Consider the following 18,039-nt stretch of genomic DNA (forward strand, 5'->3'; position numbering starts at 1 on the left):
ATGTGACTACTGAGAATCAAACCTGGGCCATTAGGCTTTGCAAGCAGGTATCTCTTAACTGCTGAGCCATCTCTCCAGCCCCTTAAATCTTTTTAAAAAATATTTTATTTTGTCGGGTGTGGTGGTACATGTCTTTAATCCCAGCACTCAGGAGGTAGAGTTAGGAGAATTGCCACAAGTTCGAGGCCACCCTGAGACTCCATAGTGAATTCCAGGTCAGCCAGGGCTAGAGTGAGACCCTATCTTGAAAAAAATATATATTTTTCTTTATTTATTTGAGAGAGAGAGAGAATGGGTGCACCAGGGCCTCTACCCATTGCAAACAAACTCCAGATGCATGCACCCCCTTGTGTATCTGGCTTAAGTGAGTTCTGGGGCACTGAACCTGGTTCCTTTGGCTTTGCAGGCAAGTGCCTTAATCACTAAGCCATTTCTCTAGCACTAAATTAAAAAAAAAAACACAATATTTTTATTTGTTTATTTGAGAAAGAAACAGGCACGTCCAGAGAGGAAGATTGTGTGTAGGCACACCAGGGCCTCTTGCCATTGTAAACAAACTCCAGATATGTGTGCCACTTTGTACATCTAGCTTTACATGGGTATTGGGGAATCAAACTGATGTTATCAATCCTGTCCAAGGCTGACAGGCTTTGCAAGCAAGCACCTTTAACTGCTGGGCTATCTCTCCAGCCACTGTGCCCCTGTTTTATTTATTTATTTTTTTGAAGCAGGATCTCATTCTAGTCCAGGCTAACCTAGAACTCACTCTTTAGTCCAGGCTGGCCTCAAACCTTGTGACCTCCTATATTGGCAACCTGAGTGCTGGGATTAAAGGTGTGTTCCACCACACTTAACCAACTCTTCCTTTTATTTATGTTTTTATTTATTTATTTATTTACTTACTTACTTTGGTTTTTCGAGGTCGGGTCTCACTATAGCCCAGGCTGACCTGGAATTCACTATGGAGTCTCAGGGTGGCCTTGAACTCATGGCAATCCTCCTACCTCTGCCTCCCGAGTGCTGGAATTAAAGGTGTGCGCCACCACGCCCGGCTTCATTTTGTGTTTTCTCTCTCATTCCCATCTGCTTTGGTTTTTAAAATGTTTTTATTTTATTTTAAAAGATTTATGTATTTGAGAGAGAGAAAGAGGCAGATAGAAAGAGAGAGAGAATGGGCCTGCCAGAGTCTCCAGCTTTTGCACATGAATTCTAGATACATGTGCCAGTTTATGTGGGTCCTGGGGAATTGAACCTGGGTCCTTTGGCCTTGTAGGCAAGTGCCTTAACTGCTCTCCAGCCCCACATCTGCTTTTAAAATTATTTATTTTCTTCAAGAGTTTATTTTTTGCTCTCCTAGTTTCTTGGTATATATTTTATGTCCTTTGTTTCACCCCTTTAACATTAAAAGAAAATCTATGTGTGTGTGTTTGTGGGAGGGCAGGGGCCTGCCATGCATGTGTGAGCGAGAGGACAACTTGGGTGTACTTGGGTGTCAAGTCTTCACTTTCCACATTGTTTGAGGCCGGATCTCGTTTGTCGCTTCATACACTAGGTTAGCTAGCCTGCATGCTTCTGGAATTCTCGTGTCCCTGCCTCCCATCTCACCATAGAGATGCTGAGATTACAGATTCACGAATGTCGGAATTCAGGTGGTCATGCCCGTGTGACAAGCGCTATCCACTGACCCATCTCCCTAGTCCCCTTTAACATCAGCTAATGCACTGTAAAGACAAAAAGACGGGGGTGGTGGCCCACGCCTTTGATCCTAGCACTCAGGAGGCAGAGGTATGAGGGTCGCTGAGTCCGAGGCTAGCCTGGAACTACAGAGTGAGGTCCAGGCCAGCTTGGGCTAGAGTGAGAGTCTACCTCCAGGAAAAAAAAAATTGTGAGTTTTATGCTGTGCGTTTTGCCACAATTTAAAGTGAATGAAAAGAGGGTTTTACAGTGCTGACCTCTGCCAGCTGGCACGGTCTGGAGCAGGGTGGGCGAGCCCCACAAGGAGGTATGGGTGGAAGAGGCACGAGAGGGAGGCATGGCAGTGTTGGGAGCCAGAGGGGCCGAGGCCGTTCTGCTGTGCAGAGCCATGCAGTCGCCTGCAGTGTCCCAGGACGTGGCCTCTGGCCATCTGGGACTTTTTTTTGTTTATGAGCCGTCTGTTGGCATCCTGTCAGGTAGCAGGCAGCAGTGGGTCTGAAAAAGGGGCCCGGGAGGGAGGTGGCGATCCCGGCGTTGGCTTTGGGTAGCGGCGCAGTCGGTGGGACAGTTTCGGTGACGCGCGGCCCTCCTGGGGCTCAGGAAGTGGCGCCTCACCGAGTCCCACCTGCCGTCCTTCCTGACCTGCGTGCCTCCGCTCACAAGTGTGTCTTTCGGTTTCAGGACCTGCAGGGTGAACACCCCTGAGGACAGCCGTCGCCCAGCCCCACCGGCCTGTGCCTCGGTAAGCAGGGGCAGCGTGTCTGGCCCCGTGGTCTGTGTCTGCATGTCCCTTCTTGTTTCCTGGGCACAGCGTGGGTTTGGGGGTCCCCTGAGTGACATGACTATCTCTGCTCAGCAGAAGGCTGTCAGTCTTTGTACCCAGGGTGCCCAGGCTGATGGAGCCTTGCAGACCTTAGGCGCTGCCTACCCTGAAACTATCTGCTGGTTTTCTTAAGAGCTGTGCAGTGTGATGACTTCCTGCGGTCCGAAGGACCTCTCTCTCGCAGCTGCATCTCACTTGCCTATGTATGAAGTTGTCTTATTTATTTTTTTGTTCCCTTCCTGTGAGGGGCAAGTGGGCAAGGAGGGTCCAAGCTGCAGATTCAAGGCAGCTGCCAGGACACGCCTGTGCCCGGTGTCTCCTCAGCAGAGCAGCTCCAGATGCCCACCAGTTGCCTTGAAAGCAGCAGCCAGCCAGCCAGCTGGGCACTGGGGTCAGAGCGTGTGCCTCGCGCTGGAAGCCCAGCCTGTCGGTGTCTGCTTCTATGAGAAGTCTGAGCTCCTGGGCCCTCTTCCTTTGGGGCTCCATGCTGTCCTGGGGGTCTGCTAATGGCAGGAACTTGATCCATGGGCACAGCCATGGTGCCCAGGCCCGGCAGGGAACAGCCTTATGCTTTTCTGTCATGACAGGGCTGACATCCGCCTGTCAAGTGCCATCTCTGGGCCGAACCCCTTCAGTCCCCTGCAGGTTCATGGGTTTAGGTCAGAGTCCCAGTTCCTGGCAGGCAGCAGGCGAGCAATTTAACTGTCTGGGTCAAAATTATGGCCAATAGTCTTCTGGGAGCCGCTGTTTGATTAAACAATACAATCATCATCAGGAACCAGGTGTGGTGGTGCACCCCTCTAATCCTAGCACTTGGAAGGCCGAGGCAGGAAACTCATGAGTTCCAGGCCAGCACAAATAACTCACCACCCCCAAGTCTAATTAGGATTATTGCCACTAGATGCTAATCTCGTGCTCCCTCTATTTAGAGTCGTGATTTACTTGAAATAATGCAGTTTAACTATATGGCCCAAAATAACCTCCTTTGTTCCCATGTTGAAACGACTTTGTTTGGTGTCTCTTTGGAACTGAGTCATTCGTCATGATAGTGTGCGTGAGTGTTGGCTGACCACCGTTCAGAGCAGCCCTCCTCCACCGTTGTTACCAGCAAGTGTAAATGGACTCTTTCTGCTATTTTTGGACACTTTGCTTACACTGTGTTACATTCTTGCAAGCCATTGCTTGGCACCAAGGAAAACCAAATACATAGTGTCTTATAGCTAAACTCCATCCAGGCCCAGGTGCAGCGTGTGGGCAGAGAGCCTGGCCAGTTCAGGGGCTGTGTATATGTGTCTTTGGGGAGGTGGCTGAATGACCATAACGTAGAGCCTGCTTAAAGGGACCCATAGGTATTGAGTGTCTGGCTTTGGGGAAGGCAGGAATTCCAGGGTGGGATAAAGGTGGAACTTGGGTTCCTGGTAAGAAACAGGAAGGAGAAGCCAGGCATGGTGGCGCACGCCTTTAATCCCAGCACTCGGGAGGTAGAGGTAGGAGGATCGCCATGAGTTCGAGGCCACCCTGAGACTATGTAGTAAGTCCCAGATCATCCTGGGCTAGAGTGAAACCCTACCTCAAAAAACCAAGAGAAAGAAAGAAAGAAAAGTAAATAAATAAAGAAAGAAGTAGGAAGGAGAGTACCAGGTTGGGAATGCTGTTGATCTGCCAAAGAGCCAGGTGTGATTCCTGAGTTGGATCTGTAGTCCAGGTTGGTTGACCTTCACAAAGTGACTCGCAGTGACCCTCAGATGGTCCTGGGCCACATTCTGCCCCACTAGCCTGTCACTAACAGTGAAGCTTTCAGCAAGATGTTCATTTCCAATGTGAACCTGACACCTCTTGAGAGGAGTCCAAATAGCCGATGGCTGTCCAGGCCCCAGCGACCCGTCCCAGTGTGGGGTGCTGGAATCCCTGTTTCTAGATCCTCAGTGATGGAGGGGGTGCTGGGTGGCCCCAGAGTCTCAGAGAGGCTTTCCAAGCCGTGATGGAGACACTGTGGTAAGCTTTGTTCTTGCCTGAAACCACGAAGTGTCCAGACCAGGTAACATCACTCCCGACACAGAGGATCTTGGGGAGTTCGTGCCTCAGTGGAGCCCAGCTGCGCCCACACAGGGCAGGTCCGCTCACCTGCCACACCCGAACTTGGAGCCCAGGTTGTCCCTTGCCGGGCTTTGCAGGAAGGGCGGAGCTTTCTAGAGAGGCTGGTGCTGTGCTTTAAGTACAACCCAGGGCAGGCCCATGAAGCTGGCATTCCCACGTGGCCCGTGGTGGGTTGTCCAGCGTCAAGGCCAGTGTTATCTGGGGGGTCTGGGGCCAACATTTTAGGGATTTGCAGCTCCTGTAGGAAGTAAGCTCTTCTGTGGAGAGAGGAGGTCACTGGCCATCTGCCTGCTCAACGTGGCCTCATGCCTGTACCCTCGGGGGCTCGGTGGACAGAGCAGTGGCTTGAGGCCATGTGACTGAATGGGACAGGAGAGACTCGTGACTCAGGGGAGACTCCCAGGTCTGTTCACTTGGGGCACTGCCAGGCCTGCTGCTTGCCTTCTTGCTCTGCTGACCTCTTTAAAATCCCTTCCTGGGGCTGGGGATATGGCTTAGTGGTTAAGGCATCTGCCTGAGATGCCTAAGGACCCTGGTTCCATTCCCCAGGACCCATGTAAGCCAGATGCACAAGGGGGCGCATATGTCTGGGGTTCATTTGCAGTGGCTAGAGGCCCTGGAACACTCATTCTCTCTCTCTCTATCTGCCTCTTCCTCTCTTTCTCAAATAACTAAAATATATTTAAAAATTTAAAAAAAAAATCCCTTCCTGCTCTCTCTTTGACCTTCGATGCCTGGGGAGCAGAGCTTGTCACCTGCGTTTTCCTCTCCAAATGAGGAAGCAGGTTCAGGATGAGCCTCATGACCACAGGGACACTATGCACATTCAAATCCCCTTCCTCTGCCATGGCCCTGAGGGCAGCTTTGGGCCCCGTTCTTCTCCTTGTGGCAGCAGCCTGTGCCCAGGCAGACTTTTGGTGCTTGGCACATGCCAGCCACCATGAGCCAAGACCTCAGTGAAGCAGGAGTCCATTGCTGGTCATCACGAAAGGCTAGAGGTCCACGCGCCCCTGAGTGTCCCATGGGGGCATCCGCAGACGTGCACACAGGGGAGTATCTGTTCACCACTGCAGAGCCTCTGCCAGGACATGCGCAGAGCAGGGCGCCTGTCTGCCTCTCTGCTGACTCTGCTGACTGTCCTTGGAACCTGGCTCGCACACACTCCTCACTGGCTTCCTCCTGTTCTGGGAGGACTTTAGACACCTTTCTTTGTTTTTCAAATTTTTATTAACAGTTTCCATTATTATAAAAAATATCCCATGGTAATACCCTCCCTCCTCCTACTTTCCCCTTTGAAACTCCATTCTCCATTATATTCCCCTCCCCCTCTCAATCAGTCTCTCTTTTATTTTGATGTCATCATCTTTTCCTCCTCTTATGATGGTCTGGTGTAGGTAGTGTCAGGCACTGTGAGGTCATGGATATCCAGGCCATTTGTGTCTGGGAGGAGCACATTGTAAGGAGTCCTGCCCTTCCTTTGGCTTGTACACTCTTTATGCCACATCTTCTGCATTAGACCTTGACCCTTGGAAGGTGTGATAGAGATATTGCAGTACTGAGCACTCCTGTCACTTCTTTCCATCACCAATGATACCTTCTGAGTCACCCCAAGGTCACTGCCATCTGAAAAGAGAAGATTCTCTATCAAAAGTGAGAGTAGCATTAATATAAGGGTATGAACATTAAGAGAAGTGCTTATTGGGCAGTTTGATGAGCATAGTATATACATTTAGCCAGACATCAGCTGATGTTACACCCCTAGGGCTCATGACTACCCCTGTTTTAAGTTTTCAGTATCAGGGATGTATTCCCTCCCATGGAGGGGCCTCCAGTCCAATTAGAGGGCAGTTGGTTTCCACCATGACAGATGTGCCACTATTGCACCTATTGGCTCATTTGGTCTGGCTGCTGTTTCTTTTCTTTTCTTTTTTTGGTTTTTCGAGGTAGGGTCTCACTCTAGTCCAGGGTGACCTGGAATTCACTATGTAGTCTCAGGGTGGCGTTGAACTCAAGACCATCCTCCTACCTGTGCCCCCAGTGCTGGGATTAAAGGCGTGCACCATCAAGCCTTGCTAGACACCTGTGTGTCTTTTCAGTGTGCTGAGCGCCCCTCCCCCGACACTCAGGCTCTTCCAGCGCCGGCTCGGGTCTGGTCTGCACTCATCAGTTTTGTGGAGCAGAGTATGGGGGCTTCTTCTGTCCCCAGAGGCCAGTCCACTGCCCCGCATAGTCTCCCCGAAGCCAGCTGCATGGGTCCCAGGTGGACAGGGGGTGAAGTGTGAGCTCCAGGTGCCTGCACACGGCTGCTCCCAAGGTAGGAGCTTCGGGGGACTCAGGGCCCTCTGAGCAGGCCATGCAGGTCTTGGAAATTTTGTTCTTTCATGGTTAAGACTGGAAGCACATTCTGGCATAAAGACCCCCTCCCCACATCCCATCGCAGAGTCTTAGAAGATAAATCCTCAAAGGACAGTCATTCAGACCGTCCAGGGGACTTGGGGGACAGAAGCTGGTACAGCAGCTACTGACCTGTCTGCAGCCTCTCTCTGGGGGTGGTGTTGAAGGTCCCAACTTGGACAGGGTGTTGGGTTGACAGTGAGATTCCCTCTGGAAGCAGAGACGAGGGTTCCGAAAAGCCTTGATGGGGACCTGGTGCTCAGCCTTGCTGTGGCAAACAGGGTTATGTTATTGCGCTCTGAGGGTGACTTGAGGGAAGAGCAACAGGCACAGGCTTTGCCCTGCCAGGCTGTTTCTAGGAATGGCAGAGGTCCTGCAAGATAAGCACTTTTTTTTTTTTTTTTTGAAAAAAGAGGCAAATTGTATCAGTCCTGGGGCTTGGTTATACTATCAAAACCACTGCAGAGACAAAAGGTAGGTGCCTCGTTTGTGGGCAAGTGACTTTCTTTTCTTAATCTTTAAACTTTAACTATGGAAATAACATAAGCTCGTAAAGGTTGAACACAGAACTAAATCGAATAAATAAAGTTGTGTTCTTTCTTCCTTCTGGAATCTCTTCTGGGAGGGGACCACCCGCAGGTGTTTGTAGGTAACCTTCCAGAGGTTGAGAAAAGCACATAGGAGCGCTCAAGGCTCCGAGGCACGCCTCTGTCCCCGTGCATGCTCGCACGGCTGGGCCCTAACTCGTGCTGGAGTCCTTCGGGGCGCGCAGGCTCCTCGGGAAACCCTTCGTGTTCGGGTCCTGGAGCGCTTGCTCTGAGGATGCGCAGCACTGCGCACACACCTCGGGGTGCGCGATGGTTTCAGCATAGTTCCCCCACGCCAGCTGGGCTGATGAGACCCAGAAGGGCTCTTGGGACTTGAACTGTGTCTGCGGCATGGGGAGCAGCGTAGACCTGGCAGGCTCGCCCTCCTGGGAGGGGCCGGCTGGGGGTCAGAGGCCACCTGTCCAGGTAAGCGCAGCAGATGCAGCCTCCACGAAGCTGCAGGCTGTCCCAGGTCTGCCCGCCTCTGCAGAAGGTGGACTTTGCCTCCTCCGCGGTGCGGAGCCCGCTGTCTGCATCTGTCCCTCCAGCCGGCGCCGTGTGTTGGTTTCTTAGTGACAAGCGGCTCCTGGTGGTGTGTGGTCTGGGCTGTGGATTCCTCCCCACCGAGGAGTGTCTGTCACCTGGGACACCAAGCACTGTGCAGTGTGACCTGGTGCGGTGCAGTTAAAGGACTTACGCACACACCTTTCCATGGGCTTTCTGACCTGTGTGACCAGTGTCCGTCAGCAACACCTCTCTTCTGCAGCTGTCTGCAAGACCGACCTTGCCGGCAGAAGAGAAAGGCCTGGCCTGCTGTGCCTGCCCACAGGGTCGCTGTGCCTGCTCACAGGGTCACTGTGCCTGAACGTCATGGGTCTTGTCTCACATCTACCATCTGCTGGGCTCCACCTGACCTCTTAGCGAGTCCATTAAGAGCGAGCCTTTCCCTGGAGCCCAGGAGAAGCTCCGGGGCCCGAACACACGTAGTCGGGCTGGCCTTGCTTTGTATAATGGGGGATCTTGGTGAAAAAGATAGAAGGTGACATCTGAGAGGTGTCTCAGTCATCTCACAGGTGTGATTCTTGAGTTTCCCCTGATCACTGAGTGTGAGCTGGAGTCAGGAAGTGAGTCCATAGAGCTGGGCAGAGCTGCAGGGGCTTGGGGCCTCAGTCCAGCCTATACGGCCCAGAACCTGGTCATACCAAGTCAGGGGACATGCGTATGTGGCCACCCTCGTTTTTAGCATTATCTTGTTGTCTTCCTTGTCCCTCAGACTGAAGATGGAGTTTTCCCGTGGAGGGGCTGGCTACTGCATACATTGTGGAGGAGGCCCAGGGATTGCCTGGACCTTGGAAGAGGTTTAGGGACCGCATAAACTCTGGAGGAGGTCTGTTTAGAGCAGGCAGAGACTTGGGGACCATATGGACCTGAAGGAGGGGCCCCTAGGTTCTGTGTGGACCCCAGTGGAGGCTGGGGCTACCTGTGTGGAGTGCTTTGTTCTCCACTCAGTAGCCCATGGAACTTTCGTTATTTCTAATACTTGAGAACGTCTTGGATGTCCTATGCAGAAAGATGGTGAATAGTTTTGGGCTTTTGAAGTTTTCCTCCTCTAATCTTTGAGCACAGTGAGTGCGTGGGGAGGGGGCATAGAGCGCTTGTTATGTTGTCCTGGCTGATGTTCAACTCCTGGGTTCCAGTGGTCCTCTGGCCTCGGCCTTCCTGGAGCTGGGACTCCAGCGAGCTCCACCTCACCGGTTGGTTCCTCCTTTTGTACTTCTCCATCTCAGCCCAGCTGCAGGAGGGGTCCAGAGACCTTGAGCAGTTCTGAGAACATTGAACTTTACAATCTGTTTTTCTACATCCAGCTAGACCTTGTGGTTTTTCTCCCTTTATCTCTTATTGTCAATAGACACATTGATTTTCTACAGCGAACCCTTCCGGGGATAAGCCACGTTTGATCCTAGCATTTTGGGTTGTTTGGTAAATTTGAGTCTGGTGTCAGTTTGCTCATCTGTGTCTTACCTGCTCCTGGCTGAGGCCTTGGTCCTGTTCTCAATCTTTCCTGTGTCCATCCCCCCATGGGAATCATGCTGGCAGAAGAGCTGGCCCCTGACAGGCACCTGTACAGTGAGTGCATGCAACGCGTGTGTCTGTTATTTTAAATTGACCCCTACTTTAGTCTTATTAGAATTTTATTATTACTATCTAGTGTTCTCTCTAAAAGAAAAAAATGCAGTGACCTGTTAACAGATTTCCTCGTAGCAAATCATTATTGGGGCAGGCCACGGACCCTGGGGTGGTCACCCCATGACAACCCAGATGGCTGCAGGGCACTGCTGAGCTCCCAAGAGGGGTTTTACATGGCATTCCTGAGGTCCAAGCAGTGGCACTCAAAGGAATGCCCAAGGACCAGAGGAGCTTTGGTCTGTGTGAGTTAGAGTCATTGTTCCCAGCTGGGGCAGTTCCCCACCCCTGGGCAACGTAGCTGTGGGAAGCAGACGTTCTCACGTCCAGAGATGGAGCCAGGGGTGCTGGTAAATCACCTGCTTCACCCTGCCAGCCCCTATGTGGGGGCACCACTCCAAAAAGTCAGAGTGCCATGCTGGGCAGCTGTTCCTGCTGCACTGTCATGCGAAGAAGCAGACAGGCCTTGAAGACATTTATTTGTTATTGCACTTGAAAGCATCAATGGTGCACCTGCAGTGAGCTCAGCATGTGCCAGGCCAGCACCACCAGAAAAAGACGGAAGTGTTAACAGGTGAAGCAACCAGCCCATATGAGTGAACTCAGTGGCATTTTTGTAAGAAAACCCTATGTTTGCGATTAAGAAGGGCAGCGGCCTTGTTTGTGCATGTCCCTCCGATGTCCAAGCCAGCGACGCACCTGTGTTTTTTTTCCTCCTGTCTGTGGCTCCGCCTTTATGCAAATAAATAATATGAGGGGGCTGGAGAGGTTGCCTGAAAAGCCTAAGAACTTAAATGTTCCAATCTCCAGCCTCAGTAGCCAGATGCAGTGACACAAGCATGCAATGCCACACATGCTCCACAAGGGGGCGAACACGCCTGGAGTTCATTTGTAGCAGGCTGAAGGTCCTGGCGCCCCCATTCTCTCTTTTTCTCCTTCTCTCTCTGTCTCTAAAAAAAAAAAAAGCAACATGAGGAAATTATACCTCTCTCTGAACCTGGGCAACAGACCCCTCTGCTGATCTGCAGGGTTTGGGCCCACATGGTCTTGCATGGTCAACTCAGAGCAGTGCTGAGTTCACATTCTTCCCACATCGGTACCCATCTCCTTGGGGGCTGTGTGCAATGGCTTCACCAAAAGCCCTGGCAGTGCCCTCCTTTTTCTGCAGCTGGGGCGGAGGAGGGGGGCGCTAAATGGTGTTCCTATAGTCTGTTTTGCCAGCGCTGGCAGATTCTGTTGTGAAATCACCTGTTGTTGGTAACTTCTGAGAGGTGACTCTGACAGGGCCTCTACCCACTGCAAACGAATTCCAGATGCATGCACCACCATGTCCATCTGGCTTATGTAGGACTTGGAGAATTGAACCTGGGTCCTTAGGCTTCACAGGCAAGCGCCTTAACCATAAGCCATCTCTCCAGCGCCCCCCCCCCTTTTTGGATGTTGTTACTGATTTTGTTATAAATTCCTTTGGTAGTTTCTTCATAAACACAGAGCCATTTTTTAAAAATATTTTATTTATTTATTTGAGAGAGAAAGAGGCAGACAGAGAAAGAGAGAGAATGGGAATGCCAAGGCTTCTAGCCACTGCAAACAAATTCCAGACGCATACAACACCTTGTGCATTTGGCTTATGTGGGTACTGTGGAATTGAGCCTGGGTCCTTGGGTTTCACAGGCAAACATTTTAACTGCTAAGCCATCTCTCCAGCCCTGCAGGGCCATTCTTTTATTAAGATTTTTATTTATTTATTTATTAGAGACGGTGGGGGTGGGGGGAGAGAATAGTCATGCCAGGGCCTCCGGCCACTGCTAACGAGCTCCAGACGCATACACGACCATGTCCATCTGGCTTACATGGGACCTGGAGAATGGAACCTGGGTCCTTAGGCTTCACAGGCATGCGCCTTAACTGCTGAGCTTCCATGGACAGCAGAAAGAGTAGCTCCTCTCGTCAGCACAGACCCCATGGCCCATAACTTTGCTGTTTCTGCCCAGCCTTGGCCGCTTGTTCCTTCTTGGGTGAAGAGAGGCGTGCCCACCCCTCCGGTGTCCAGCCTGCCTCGGGGCCTCTCTTCCTTTATGAAAGTTGTTTTGGGGTCACTGGGCTCGTAGATAAGAACTGGGATTGCTTGTCTGAGAATGTGAGTTTCTAGTGGCATAAGTATTGTGGGTTGTATCACTCAGTTCTGACACCAACTTCTGGAGCCAAACCTGTCCAGTCTCCCAGCATTCACCGTGCCTGTGGCCCTGGCCGCAGTCTTTCCCTTGTGTCTGGAGAGTGGCCCAGAGTCCAGGCCCTTCCCAGGCGGCTTCCCAGGGGGACCTTGGGTTCTGGTTGTGCGCTGGGTTTTGGTGGCGCCACCTGCTGGTCGGGGCCCATGTTTTCTTTTGCGATTATCCGCTTCAGCCGCACTCAAGACCTTTGTCTGCCCCAGCCCGGATCCAGGCTCCCCGGACCTGGGATGCCCTCCTCCATGCATGGTAGGCCTGGCGTCGCCCTTCCTGGGTCCGCTCTGCACACAGCGATGCCCCAGCTTCTCTTCCTTGTGGGCTTTCACCAACTCACCCTGTGCCCTCCTTCCCTGTTGTCTCTCTCACAAGGGCGTGAGGGACAGGGGCCTCTGTCACCTATCTGTTGCCTTTTGCATCAGCCCTCACCACCCTCCACCATCCTGCTCTGTCCCTCTGCCCAGGGCTCACAGCCACCACGGGCACGGTGTCACTGAGCCGCCTCGGGCTCTTCCTTGGCTGCTGCTGGCGACACCAGCATGTGTGAAGCCCTGGGTTCCATCCTTAGCGTGGGTGTGGCACACACCTGGAATCCCTGCACGCAGGAGGCAGAAGTTCAAGGTGACCCCTGGCTACATAGTGAGATTGAGGCCAGCCTGGGCAGCATGAGACCGTGCCTTGATCTAATCGCAGTCTTTCCACTGGGACTCTGGCTGCTGTGTTCGCGTCTGGCTCACCCACTGGCACCTTTATGACGCCACGGTCTGGAGCCCTGTGTCTGTGAGTCCCGCTCTGCACCATTGTTGTCACCACCGCCACCTCGCTCTTCCCTTTTCTTTGTTTCCTCTTCCTCTTCCTCCTTGTCTTCCTCCCTCTCCCCTCTGTCCCTGCTGCCTTGCTGGCCTCGTCCTAGCTCTCCTGTCTTTTCTCACTCTTCCCGTCTGGTCACTGCCCCTCCCCCTCCCTTCAGTCCACCCTCATCGCCTTCGGCTGAGCTTTGCTCAGAGAAGCGCGTCTGCGTCTGTTTCCTCCCCAAATAGTGTGAAGGCTTCGTTGCCCGATGTTTCCAAACGGTTGCTTCCAGCCTCAAGGCGCCTCTGAACCGAGGTCCTCAGGGCTCTGGGGTTGGGCTGGGGTCCTCTCTGGCAAACCAGGAGCTTGGCACTCGTAGCATGAACGCACCATTGCTGCAGGGCAGCTGTGCTCCAGCAGGGACCTGTTCCGGAGGCCGGGCCTCTCTCCTGACCCATCACTTCCCTGTCCCAGGAGCTGGGGACCCAGCCCGATGTTCACGCCCTTCCGCAGCTCGGCAGCAACATACAGAGGCTGGTTCACATGTGCGTCCACATTGTGTGTGCTGTCCGTGTACACTGTGTGTGTGGCATGTGTGCGACCCGTGTGTGTGTTATAAGTGTGTGGATGGTATTTGTGTGCTGTGTGTGTGATGTGGTTTGCATACGTGTGTGTCCACTGGAGAGTTGTGAGGTTGGGGAGAACCCACGTGTGTATGTGCGTAGTGTGTGTGTGGTGTGGATGTGAGTGAAAGCAGTGTGGATGTGTGTGTGTGTGTGTGTGTGTGTGTGTGTGTGTGTGTGTGAGATGTGGTGTGTGTTCGCGGGAGAGCTGCGAGGTTGGGGAAGGCCTCACACGTATATATGAGAGTGTGTGTGCATTGTGTGTTGTGGTTATATGTGATGCAGCGTGTGTGTGGCATTTGTCCGCTGGGGTACCGTGTGGTTGGGGAAGACCCGTGTGGGTCAGTAGCCTGGGCCTCATCCTGGCATCAGTGGCTTTGGATGGGTTCAGGTCTTGGGTGCTTTTGGTGGCATTGCTCACGGCTGATAATAAACCCCAAGGGCAGGGCTGGCGCTGTGGCTCTCAGCAGTCAGCCCTGTGCGCTGTTCCCTGAGCTGATCTTCCCACCGTGAAACAGTTTGATTGCCGTTTCACTTTTGGACATAGAGAGCAGCTCTGGACCTGGTGGTGAAGGCACACTGACCCCCCTCCCCCCGGGAACCTTGTGCTTAGTTTTGGGCATGGAGAGGCCATGTTCTTTGGCCTTGCCTAGGCCCCTGGGAGGGCTGGCTCTGGTCACAGTTGGCTCCAGCCATCGGGGGGGCCATGAAATGTTGACCTTTGAGGTTAGTGGGGTGGGCGGAGGTGTTTGATACAGACCCTTCCCCACGCCACACCCTCCCCATTCCTGGCCTCCACTTGACACTTGGGAGAGTCCCAGTGAGGACCCAGGGCCTTGCCCATGCCAGGCCTCACCGGGCTCTGTGCATGCTGATGGTCGGGGTTGGGCCACACGAGCCATAACCTGGGCAGATGTCCGGCTCTGTCTGCATCTGCTCTCAGGGTCCTTCTCGGCTCTAAGCACATGTGAGGGGCCAGGAGGAGGTCCAGCTCAGGGTCAGCGTCCCCTCCCAGGGGGAGGCCTGGTAAGGGCAGTTAACATAGGCAGGTGCAGTTACTGACCTCATGCTGGACTGTGAGTGCTTGGAGGAGGCCCTGGTGGCAGGAGGGCACAATGGGGGATGGTTGCCACAAAGCAGCCTGCGCCCTGACCCATGTGACCTGTGACCAAGGTGGAGCCACCTTCTCTGCAGGTACCCCAACCTCAGAGCTGCCCTTGAGGACCACATGTGCACACTTGGAGCTATAGATCCTTTCCTTCAGCCCTCAGGGTCATTTGCTTGAATGCCCACAGTGCTCAGGGCAGGTGTGGCCTCCAGGTCGAAGGCAAGAACCAGACAGAAACGCTGTCCTCAGGAGCTGTGGGAGCTCTGCCAGGAACCAGAGAACTCGTATCTAGTCCCCTGACCTTTCTGGTGACTACCAGAAACCAACCTGAGGCCACGGGAAGATAGCTCACCTTGTAACAGGGAAATTGGGGTCCTGGGGTGCTTCCTGGAACCCCAAGCCTCATATCTGCAAGCTAACCAAAGAATTGGCAATTCCAGATGCAAGAAAATGATTTTTTAAATACCTCATTTTATTCAGATTTTACAAAGGAATGTAAAAGGGAAGGCTGGGAGGTGAGGGGAGACAAAGTGGGGAGAAGAGAAGTACACCATGTCGAGCCCCAAAGCCCACGTGCAGTTCAGGAGTCCACGTGACCAGATACGGATCAGAGGGAAAAAGTGTGGAAAGAAAAGAGAAAAGAAAGTTCAAGGAGTGCCTCGCCTGCCACGTGGGGAGCTGGAGGGGATAAAGGAGCCTATGTAGAGAGTTCCCAAGTGATGAGAAAGAAAGAGAGAGAGAGAGAGAGAGAGAGAGAGAGAGAGAGGGAGGGAGCGAGCAAGCGAGCGCCAGCAAAGAGAGAGCCTGCCCTCCCCTTCCCAAGGTATTTCTAACCTTAGGGTGGCGGGCTGTCTTTTGGCCCAGATGAACCAGAGGGCCAGCTGGTTGATTAGGACTCGGGGCTGTCTCAGGAAGAGATTTGCTCTGGCACCAAGTTCTGAGGGCTGAGCTTGAGTGGTTACAACGCTTAAATCCTATGAAAGACCTCCCTCCCAGGAGGAGTCCTGAGTGTTTGTGGAAAAACAGTTCTATGGAATTCGGCAAGAGATAAGAAATCAGATCATCTTTGATTTCCAGCAAACTTTCCTGCCCTTTTTATCTTCAGGGGTCCAGTCACTCTAACTCTATCTCCCCCGTCCCCCCCCCCCCAACCTAAAGCAGTGGACCTTGTCATCATGTGAGAAACGAGCCTTCTGGGCTGGTCTGGACTGGATTCCACAAGGAGTGGCGCCAGTTGCCCTTAGCTAGCTCAGGACGTTCGAGGGGTTAAAAGCACACACCTGTCACTTCACAGCCCCGAGTGTGTGCCTTCAAGAATGCAGACCCCAGTGCCAGGCCTGGTCCCCGTGGACAGCGACCCGGTGGTGAGGGCGGGTGGCATGCTAGGCATATCTGGGCTTTTCCCTCTGAAGAGCTCATGGCACAGTCCCAGCCCGTGGCCATCCTACAGCAGAGGGCTGAGCCGTCCTGCGCTGCACAGCGCTGAGAGGGAGAGTGGGCCTGGGTCCTGGCAGAGTCATACAGAGCCCAGAAACCTGGGTGTCCGTGTCTCCTCATTGGGTTTGAGAGAGAGATATTTCAGCCCCTTGCCTTCCTCTTCACCCCCTCCCATCCCAAGCCCCACATCTGAGGCTCTATAGCTGGCTATTTTATTTTTTATTTTATTTTATTTTTTTGAGGTAAGGGGTGATCCTCCTATCTCTACCTTCCCAGTGCTGGGATTAAAGGCGTGCGCCACCACGCCTGGCTTTCTTTTGTTTTTTTGGAGGTAGGGTCTCAGTCTAGCCCAGGCTGACCTGGAATTCACTATATAGCCTCAGGCTGGCCTTGAACTCACACCCAGCTAGTGTTTGTTTTGAGTGGAGGGATGGCTGGGACACAGCTTTGATTTTTCTGTGGCAGTCAGAGGAGGAGACTCCCCAGTGCCTTCTTTGCAGGGCTGTGGTCCCACCTTTTTTTTCCCCCCAAGGTAGGGTCTCGCTCTAGCTCAGGCTGACCTGGAATTCACTATGTAGTCTCAGAGTGGCCTCAAACTCTTGGCAGTCCTCCTGAGGGCTGGGATTAAAGGTGTGCATGTGCCACCACGCTTGACTAGTTCCACTTAAAAAAAAAAGTTTTATTTTTTTATTACTTATTTCTTTGAGAGAGAGAAAGAAGCATAGAGAGAAAGAGAGAGAGAGAAAGGGAGGGAGGAGGAAGAATATGGGTGTGCCAGCGCCTTCAGCCACTGCAAACTCCAGACTCATGCGTCACCTTATGCATCTGGTTGATGTGGGTCCTGGGGAATTGAACCTGGCTCCTGCACCTTAATCTCTAAGACCATCTCTCCAGCTCATCTGGTCCCACTTTTGATGCTGGTGCGTGTGGGCAAGAGGCTGGCTGAGCCCCTTGCAGTCTACCCCCCAACCCCAGACTGATATGATCACATGTGAAAGAGACCAGCAGGGCTGGGTCCTGCCCCGCCCAGTGTGGGAGGGACTGAGGGGGATAAAACCAGCTCTGCCAGCCTCTCAAACACCTCTGGTGTCACCCACTGCTCTGCTGGGGTCCTGCCTGTGGACGCAGGTAAGAATGGCTATTCTCCAGCCCTGGTTGGTTGAAGTCACAGCCACCAAGCAGTGCTGGGCAGGAGTGGCAAGAGGTGGGCTCGTGGGGGGTGCTTCTCCCCTCCAGCCTCCAGGTCTGCTCTTCTGTGGTGGCTTCCTTCCTCATGAGCCCCCTGGCTGCTGGAGGAATGTCTCTTTTCCACCCTGGGAGTTGGGCCTGCCTGGGAGACAAGGAAAAGGGGGTTTGGGACTTGGCAGTCACGGGGAGCCTGGAAACCCCTCACTGGGATATTTTCAGTTCCTTGTGACCCTCTCCCCCAAGCCCCTGTTTGAGGGTGTTCCTCCTCACCCCAATTCCAAGGCAGGCCCACACAGGACTAGGATGAGTGAGTTCAAGGCTACCCGGAGACTACATAGTCAATCCCAGCTCAGCTTGGAACTGAGTGAGGAGGCACTACCTCGAAAAAACAAACAAACCAAATGCAGGGCGTGGTGGCGCACACCTTTAATCCCAGCACTCGGGAGGCAGAGGCAGGAGGATTGCCATGAGTTCGGGGCCACCCTGAGACTCCATAGTGAATTCCAGGTCAGTCTGAGCTACTAGAGTGAGACCTTACCTCAAAAAAAAAGAAAAAAAAAAGGGGGGTCGATGACACTCTTTTCCCTGGGCCTGCTGACTGCCTTCCGGGGCGCCCACCAGACATTGGAGTGTGTCACTTCCCCTGCCACAGCTTGTTCCCTGGCTCCTCTACACGTGCAGATGTCGCCAACTGTGAAGTGGCTGTGAGTTCGACTCCCAGGGCCACCTAGGGTGCGTGGGAAGCAACGGGCCACCGCTTGCTCCGATGCCTTCGTCATGTGCGCTGCAGAGCCGGTGGCATTTGTGTGCGCGGGGTCAGATGGAAAATGCCTTTTGGGCACTGCCCCTCACTCTTGTCGCCCACTGACTGGGGCGCTTGGAG

The 18,039-nt window shown here is 53.1% G+C and overlaps 1 protein-coding gene across 2 annotated transcripts in view; it reads left to right on the top strand.

Moving 5' to 3' along the window:
* Agpat3 (1-acylglycerol-3-phosphate O-acyltransferase 3) overlaps positions 1-18,039 on the top strand; it is a 95,093-nt gene that overhangs the window by 23,415 nt on the left and 53,639 nt on the right. The window contains exon 2 of one of the 2 annotated variants that reach the window (XM_045149275.1): positions 2,377-2,437. The gene's annotated coding sequence lies outside the window, so the exon portion shown is untranslated. Of the gene's footprint in view, positions 1-2,376; positions 2,438-16,996; positions 17,097-18,039 lie in introns of those variants that run through there. The other variant, XM_004654512.2, reaches the window with a different exon arrangement.

The sequence above is a fragment of the Jaculus jaculus genome, chromosome 5, assembly GCF_020740685.1.
Source record: "Jaculus jaculus isolate mJacJac1 chromosome 5, mJacJac1.mat.Y.cur, whole genome shotgun sequence".
NCBI classification, from domain to species: domain Eukaryota; kingdom Metazoa; phylum Chordata; class Mammalia; order Rodentia; family Dipodidae; genus Jaculus; species Jaculus jaculus.